The sequence below is a fragment of the Gadus macrocephalus genome, chromosome 7, assembly GCF_031168955.1.
Source record: "Gadus macrocephalus chromosome 7, ASM3116895v1".
Classification (NCBI taxonomy): Eukaryota; Metazoa; Chordata; class Actinopteri; order Gadiformes; family Gadidae; genus Gadus; species Gadus macrocephalus.
The window spans coordinates 9,460,071-9,468,829 of NC_082388.1; positions in this window are offsets into that span (position 1 = coordinate 9,460,071).

An 8,759-nucleotide genomic window follows, 5' to 3' on the forward strand; every position below is an offset into this window, starting at 1 on the left:
GCATTCCTTGCATTGGCGCTAGAGGGGAGTTCTATCCGTGTAACAAGGGACTGGGTCTGGAGCCGCGGTGTTCATGCTAACTGTCAGAGGCCTCAGGGCTTCTGATGGAGCGCTTCATTCCTCTCAATGTTTCCCCGCAAAGAGAAGGTACGTAGCAAAGAGAAGGTACGTAGCAAAGAGAAGGTACGTAGCAAAGAGAAGGTATGTTCGCGCTGCTCTGATTGACGGACAAGAAGTATTCTATAAAATACAGATGAATCCTTTGCTGCTGTTAATCTCAAGGCATGACAGGAGGAGTGAGCGAGTTGGCAGAGGTTTGAAGGCCTATCGTGATCTTTAGTTTTGATTGAAAGGCTTCAGTATTCCATCTAGGCAAATTGCTCAGGCCATGTTTTGCTCTTTGAGAAGCAGGGAAGAAACAGCCCTGTTGAACGAATCTTGCTGTGCTCTTCCTCTCATGTACTCACTATCTCTGTCTCTCGCTCTCTCGGTCTCTTTCTCTCTCTGCTTCTCTTACCACGTCCCCTTTATTCTTGAATTTTAAGTTTGAAAACTGCGGCAAAGGAATAGGTATTCCATGCTGCTGTTCTGTGTTGCATTACAAAGAAAAGAAAGAAGAGCTGTGTTTCTGTGATTCGTATGAATTTCCTGTGAGTAGCATTAGACTTGAATTTAACGAGAATTGGATATTAATTGAATTTAGATTGAATAGTACAGATGGCACACGCACATAACCAGATCCACGACGAACAGGCACACACACACACACACACCCACACACACACACACACACACACACACACACACACACACACACACACACACACACACACACACACACACACACACACACACACACACACACACACACACACACACACAGATACACACGCACACACAGTCCAGCAAACAAACAAACAATCATTTGAAAGCTCCCAGCCAGCAGACTGATAGCCATCTGGAGTTTATTCTTTTCCTTGGTTATTTCAAGGTCAGATATAGATCGGTAGCCTGTGGTTACTGTTGGGCTGTGGGTCTGCACACTGTCATCTACGTCTCTGGGTTCCCATTATCCACAGCCTGGATCCAACAATCACACAGTTCCTTCTTCTCCCTTTTAAATGGAAATGATAATAGAACCAGTGTAGGAAATGTGCTCATTATTTGGCGTGTCTGGGCTGATTGGAGGCTAATGAAGTCATTGTAATTATGTAGTTGTTAGACAAAGTGATTTTGATGATTGCAAAACAGTTAATGGATTTGGTAGACCATAGACGGCAGATATGAATGCATATGCATCGTATCCAGCGGTACAATAGCAACATGCGCGAGAACTGGCAGGCTATAGCTTCATAGTACATGTTGCAAACGATGGTTTAGTGTTATCCTCTTGACATTTGTGCACACTATCAATGGACAAAAACCCAGCTGGAAGGGCCTCATTGAGTCTCACATCATGTTCCTTGAGTTCAGAGGGTGAGATCAATATCTCTATTTTTACTATTGTGTCTCCATTGTTCCCCTATCTCAGAAGCCATTGACAGAAGGACACATTGATTCTTTCATTAACTTCACTGTTTAACGTAGGTTAGGTTCGTCCAATATTATCATCAGGCCCAACTTTGAACGGGAAAGCTAAACGGTTCAGCTCAATTGCACGGCATGGTGTAGCATGCATACACAGCTAAAGTCTTCCATATTGCATCATTTGACTGTTGGACCGTTCCATAAGATGATAATGTGTTTGATTATTTCTGGTTAGATTAGATGGATGGATAACATTTCACCCAAAATCTTAGATTAGTTCTGATGATCACCATTGACCGTAGACCGTTTTCTTATCGTGTCATCGTAGGACGCCCCCCCCCCAGATGTAACACCTCACACCAATAATGGGGCTGCTCCTTTTATGTACCAGGACACATGGTCAAGGGTCAAGGTTTGAAACCTTCACTAGTCGTAGCCTACTGCCCTGGTGTATTTTAAAGAGAAAAACCCTAATTAGTAATAATAGCGTCATCTGTGTTTAACTAACGACGATGCTACCGTGAAAAGGATCTGTTGTATCAGTATACAGTAAACTACAGGCTGCAGTAATTAGCAAAGAAACACCGGAATGTTGATTTGTCAGAAGCAGGAGGCAAATTAAGGAGCTTAAATTTGGATTTTGTCCGGACCCTTTAAAGCCAGGCTGTCAGTGTGCCATTGGGGAGTGCATGAGGTAGATGGGGAAATAATCATTTGTTGTGTGCGCCGTGCGTACCGCCATATGGACAGCCCTGCAGACGTCCACCAGGTGAACAGGAGGTGTGGAGGAGCAGGCATGGATGAGTTTGGAGAAGGCAGAAGTAATGCAAACACTGGCTCAGTGACTCTGCCGACGCATCAGAGTCAGCATGGCCCGGAGGGGGTGGTGACATAAGAGACGGAGATGGATGTGTATACGTTTTGTGCGATGTGAGTTTTCCTTCGTTCTCCAAAAGGTCGGGATGAATAAACAGAAAGTTTTGGATATGGACGCACACAATCAAAGCTCAAAACAACGTTGGGCTCCTCGGATTGTTGTCTTGAGGGAAAAAGCTGCTGATTGTTACTTGAAATATCTTACTTCTGTTGAAAAGTAATAGGGTTGCCATTTCTGCACTTTGATAATATTTTGGTGCTGGTGTGTGTGTGTGTGTGTGTGTGTGCATTTATGTGTGTGTGTGTGTGTGTGTGTGTGTGTGTGTGTGTGTGTGTGTGTGTGTGTGTGTGTGTGTGTGTGTGTGTGTGTGTGTGTGTGTGTGTGTGTGTGTGTGTGTGTGTGTGTGTGTGCAGAAGCTGAAAACTTCCAAGACTGGTGTAGAGACACAGTCTTGGAAGGTGCCACACCTTCAATGGAGCCTGTTTTGGTGGTTAAGCAGGAAAGCAACAATCACACTAATATTTCAGTCAGGCAGGATTTTCCTTCTTAAATAGTTGTGCATCATTTCCTTACTGAGCATGAACAGACTCCTGAACACCCTGAACAGTCCACTGCATACACCTGACCTCAGTCATCAGTCCTCCTGAACAGTCCACTGCATACACCTCAGTCATCAGTCTTCCTGGACAGTCCACTGCATGTACCTCATGTCCTGGACCGTCCACTGCATGTACCTCAAGTGCATCTACTTACTACATCTAGAAAAGCAGGGTGTCCAAGATCCCACCAGAGCACCCCCTCAACAAAAGAAAAAGTACTGGATTTCCTCATGCAAAAATTTCAAAATGAGCAGAAGCATCATGAAGAGAGTGAGGCAAAATTAAACCGAATGTTTCAAAGCCGTTTTTTTTTTAATTGACAAACTGCTAAACCACATTTTGTGGTAACATTTTTATTTAGTGTTTATGTGCACTATTCTTTCTGTTCTTTCTGCACCAACTAGGTGCAGGGATAACAGAAAAAATAGTGGTGCAATATATTTAGCAATAAGGTGTTGGTAACATGTAAGGTGTTTTATATACTGTAGGTGTATGTTTGTGTGTGTGTGTGTGTGTGTGTGTGTGTGTGTGTGTGTGTGTGTGTGTGTGTGTGTGTGTGTGTGTGTGTGTGCGTGCGTGCGTGCGTGCGTGCGTGCGCGTGTGTGTGTGTGTGTGTGCATGTTAATGTATTCATGTACCAATATTTACTTTAAATCTACTCATTTGTAATTTTTTCTAAACATTTCATAATAATTGAATTCAAGAAAAACAATAACGAGTGATCAAAACAACACCAATAATCAATCGAACCACGCTACAAAACATAACAAAAGAAAGTCGGACAACTTTCTAAAGTAACTGTGCACAGGTCATGTGTTCCGGCAGCCCCCCCACTGCGGGGCTCACACATAGCCAGAGAGCGGGGCAGCAGGGCTGTCCCTCGCGGCGTTCCCTGACCTCTGGTTCTATGCAAGGGGTTCACGTGTCGAGGCTGTCCTGGGCACAATCTGCATCTGGCTCCAGCTTGTCTCCATTGCCTATGCAGACACTGCGTTAAAAGGCACATGGTGTCATAACAAGTGATGCAAATGTAAGCCTAACCTCCGAGGCTCTGAACAGGATAGACCTCCATCTCCTCTTTCTCATACATTTTTTTATATTGAACGCCCTTTGGAATGATACTTTTTGTGACGTTCTCTGTACCCAGCCATTAAAGGGAGTGATAAGGTAGACTGGATTGTACAGGGATAGCCACCATCACCAAACACAAGTCTCCTGTTTTAGGGCTGGTGTCTAGGCATGTAAAACAAGCTGCTCTTTAACACGTGTCTCATGGACCGACCTTGGGTGGCCAACCAAAATGTCAAGGAACATTCCTTTAGAATCAGAAATTGCCTGCATATGGATGGGAAGAATCCTTTGTCATTCAAATAGAGTAGTCAGTGCTGGGAGGGGGGGGGGGGGGGGGGTGTGGAGTCTAATTGCACACAAGGCTTTGATGAAGACTTCATAGCTTGCCAACTCCTCGCCCAACCCCATCCGCCTGTCCTGCATGTCCCGCACTTCATTCTGTGAGACGGTTCACGTGTCAGGACCTCCAGTTGATGACCCCAGCTCATGACCTTCTTGTTCCCCTCTGTTGGAGTGTGTCAGCAGACCATGCGTTGTCGTCTACCCAGGCGTAAAACACGCTTCTGTTCTGTCTTCACATCCTGCCACAAACGGATGATGAACACATTGTAGTTCAGCCTACAATGGACCTACCACGGCCACTCTGGAAAACAAAATAAGTTGATGCACAGTATTGGACCTGGAAATGTTTTCCGTAGAAAAGGCAAAGATTAGCCGATGATGTGTTCCTCTCCACCACCCTCTAGGGGGCCTTGTTCTCAGCAGGGGAGCAGCTGCCGTAACAGGAAGTGCTTCAGCCAGAGAGGATGCTCTCCATTGAACCCTAGAGAAGGGATTTTTGATGGACAGGCCAATTTTCTTCCTTTGTCCCCATTGGAGAAAAATGTGTGCTTTTGGCTAGCGTTTACTGCCGAGGCCAAAAGCCAATCGCAGAGGAACTTGAAGCAGGCGACGCTCTCCACCACTGCACCATCGGTGTGAATGGGGGTCACTTCCTGGAGTCCACTATCACCTCGTGAGCTGATTCCCTTCACAATGTCCTCCTACAAAAGGGGGACATTGTAGCTGAGCCGCACAGTTTAGCGTGGACCCCCACCTCCTTTACACCGACCCTGAGCACCAGAGCACCCTGAGCACCAGAGCACCCTGAGCACCAGAGCACCCTGAGCACCAGAGCACCCTGAGCACCAGAGCACCCTGAGCACCAGAGCACCCTGAGCACCAGAGCACCCTGAGCACCAGAGCACCCTGAGCACCAGAGCACCCTGAGCACCAGAGCACCCTGAGCACCAGAGCACCCTGAGCACCAGAGCACCCTGAGCACCAGAGCACCCTCAGCGCAAGGACACCGGTTCTCATGATGGGTGACCTCACGTGAGGATGCCATTCAGAGATCAGGAACGAGCTATGAACGGCATCCTCACATGTGCTTCTTACATTGAGGTGCATGAGGGCGGTGTGCACTGTATTTTTGTATGTATCTGAATAATATTTCAGTTCCTAGTTGTCCATCTGCTGGTATTTTTTTATGTTCAGCCTCATTCAACTATTGTTACATGATCTGGACCTTAATTATCTGTTTGCTATTTACTTATCACTGCCTGTTTTTCAGCCTGTGCCCCTGTTTGTCCTGAGTTCGCTCCCTCCTACAGCTCTTGAGTAGATTCAAGTTTCTTTTACTGGATGTAGCGACAAGGGATATTGACAGACAGGGTTAAGGGTGATCAAGACGCACACACGCATACTCACACTCAGAATTGCATCATAAATATCATCATTGTAACCTAACTGAACACTAGCATAGATAAAAAAAAAAAATCCTCAATGAGAACACTTTATCTGGATCTGCTTCGTCTCCTGGTCGCTCGTCAGCGAGCGCTGTCTTCCTGAACGCCCTAATAAGACGAGAGGCCAGGCGTAACCATGGGAGACACGGAACGCCTCTCAATGAGACGGAGCTCCAGCTCAACCATTCATCAGCCAGGGCTGTGTCTCTGAGTGCATAATTGTGCGCGCACACAAGCACCCACACACACACACACACACACACACACACACACACACACACACACACACACACACACACACACACACACACACACACACACACACACACACACACACACACACACTCTCAGCCGCACAGATACATTACGGTAAGATGTATACATGCAACCTGCCTGCAACAACGCACACATTCATCCCAAATAAAATTATATAAAACCAACACACATGCGCACACACACAGAAACAAGTGAAAGTAGTTCACTGTCATCCAAATCTGATGTTTGGGCATTGACTGTATTGTACCGGCTAGAAAACAGGACACATACTTGAAGCCTGTAAGACATGAGGCCTTGTATTTAGACACGTCAACATTGAATTCAATATCTCTAGTAGGAAAAATGTTGAGATGATAATTCCTACGTGTTTGCCACACGAGCAAATAACGCTGACATCTAGCCACCTATCAAGAGATACCATTTCAAATTGTATTGTGCAGTTGCAGAATCAGGGGCAACTCCCATTGTTTTGGTCCATTCTCCGGCCCCTGATTGGTCCAAGGTCAACACTGCTTCACGGGCGGAGTTGTTGACTAGTTGATTTCCTCTGGTGGAGAGCAACTTATGTACCATCAAGTTTAATTAAAATGTTTTATTTAGCTTTATTAATAAAGAATAAGTACACCCCCATGTATTCCGTCACTCGTGAAAAGAGTTTGAAGACAGCATTGGCCCCTCGACTGTCTCCCCATGTACCTGAGTATTTGATCAAAGCTGTCACTGAATATTGCAGATGTTGAAGCTGCCTTGGAATCGATCAATCAGTCTTACCCAGCATGTTGAAGCAACCCTCAAATATGTCCTCCATGGATTATGGATTGAGTCGTGCCCATTTTTTTCTCCATGTTTCATGTGAGGGTTTTTCAAAAGCTTTTTAAGTGTTTGTAGTCGAGTTTGTATTTTGTCGGTTTCTTTGCGAATGGTGTTTACACAACAGATGTCTACCGGCCACATGCTTTCATCCCAGTGCAGTCAATATGAAACGGCTTTCCATGTTTCTTTCTGAATAGGACATATTTCCATTGATTTGCATTTGACTGTACTGATTTGCATTTGACTGACTGTATTCCATTGAAATGCGTGACAACCGTGCCCAATGCAAGTTGAATATGGACGGAAGGGACACAGGATCATACGGTTGGCTGTAAGCTAAGCCAGTGTGAGTCTATAAATGACACCGCCTGTCATTGGCCCTGGAGGTTCTGCGTGTGCTTAACACCACGCGACAGCTTCTGATTGTTGTTGTTGTTGTCTGTGTGTTGACGTTGAGTCCTCAATTAATTGGCCACAAAATAAATATGCATGTCATATGATATTAATATTGTTATTGTACTATTCATACTTTTGCCATGGTGACATTATAGTTACGTGTAGTATTTGCCAGACAGCTTAGCCAACTGTAGTAACATAGACCGCAAACGGCCAAAATATGAATATATATTATTAACTAATATCGCATGTTGTTAAGCATCGATTTTGGATACAAATAATGTTAACCAATTATGAGACATTGTATAATATGTATAATAGTTAGTTTATCCTCTTCCTGATAACATATCCAGAAATATACAGTGACTGCAGTGTAAAACGACAGCTTTCCACTGATCCGAATCGGAAATATATGTAGCGATTCATGTACCGACAACGGCCAATTGTCGTCATAACCCAAAGAAATCCTGCTGTAGAGGATGTTTTTCATATTTGAGGGTCCATTGTAAAAAAACGAACTTTTTTGTCATAGAGTAGTGAATAAGTGAATAGGATAACTTTTAATTGGTTGAATATTTCAATATTTGTGTTTGACCAGTAGTGGGTCTGTCCCCACTAGGGACCGATGGCCTGCTCTCTGCTCCCAGGGTTCGACCAAGCATGGTGGAGGAGCTTTTTTGTTTCTATGTGCCACGGATTTGGAACGAACTTCCAGGACATGTGAGGTCAAACATTTTGGTGACTACAGTTTTTTATATCGAAGTGTAGGGCTGCACTATAAATATTTATCTATACTGTACTTTTTGTCTTTTAAATGATTTCTCATTGCTGCCGCCGTAAAGCACCAAGAGGGGCCTAGTGTCAGAGCCCTTCTGTTGGTACCACTTGGTCGGGTACGTTGAGGTCAACAGGAGGTGCTGCAATGCACTGGAGACCAAGAAGCACTACTTAAGCCAATGTGTCCTTTAAGAGGGAACTGAATAAGAAGCTAATGAGTAAAGGAGGGAGAGAGAGAGAGTGGGAGAGATAGAGAGAGAATGAGAGGGGTGATTAAAAGCAAGACGTGCCAGGTGTGAGCATGGCATAGAGTGTGTTTTTTTTTCTTGTTTGTCGATTTCTAATCGCCCTTGTGTGTGATCGTGTGTATGTGTGTGTGTGTGTGTGTGTGTGTTTATAATTCTAATGGTCTCTCACACTGGTGGCCATTAGAATGACCTTGATTTGCTAATGGGATTGGGATGGGCTACGTGAAGCCAAAGATGGAATAAATGGGATGTAAAGGGTGTGTGTTCATGCGTGTTTTTGTGTGTGTGTGTATCCATGCGCGTTTGTGTATGTGTCCATGCGTGTTTGTGCGTATGTGTGTGTCTATGCAGGTTTGTGTGTGTGTTGTGGTAACCCGGTCCTCGGTTG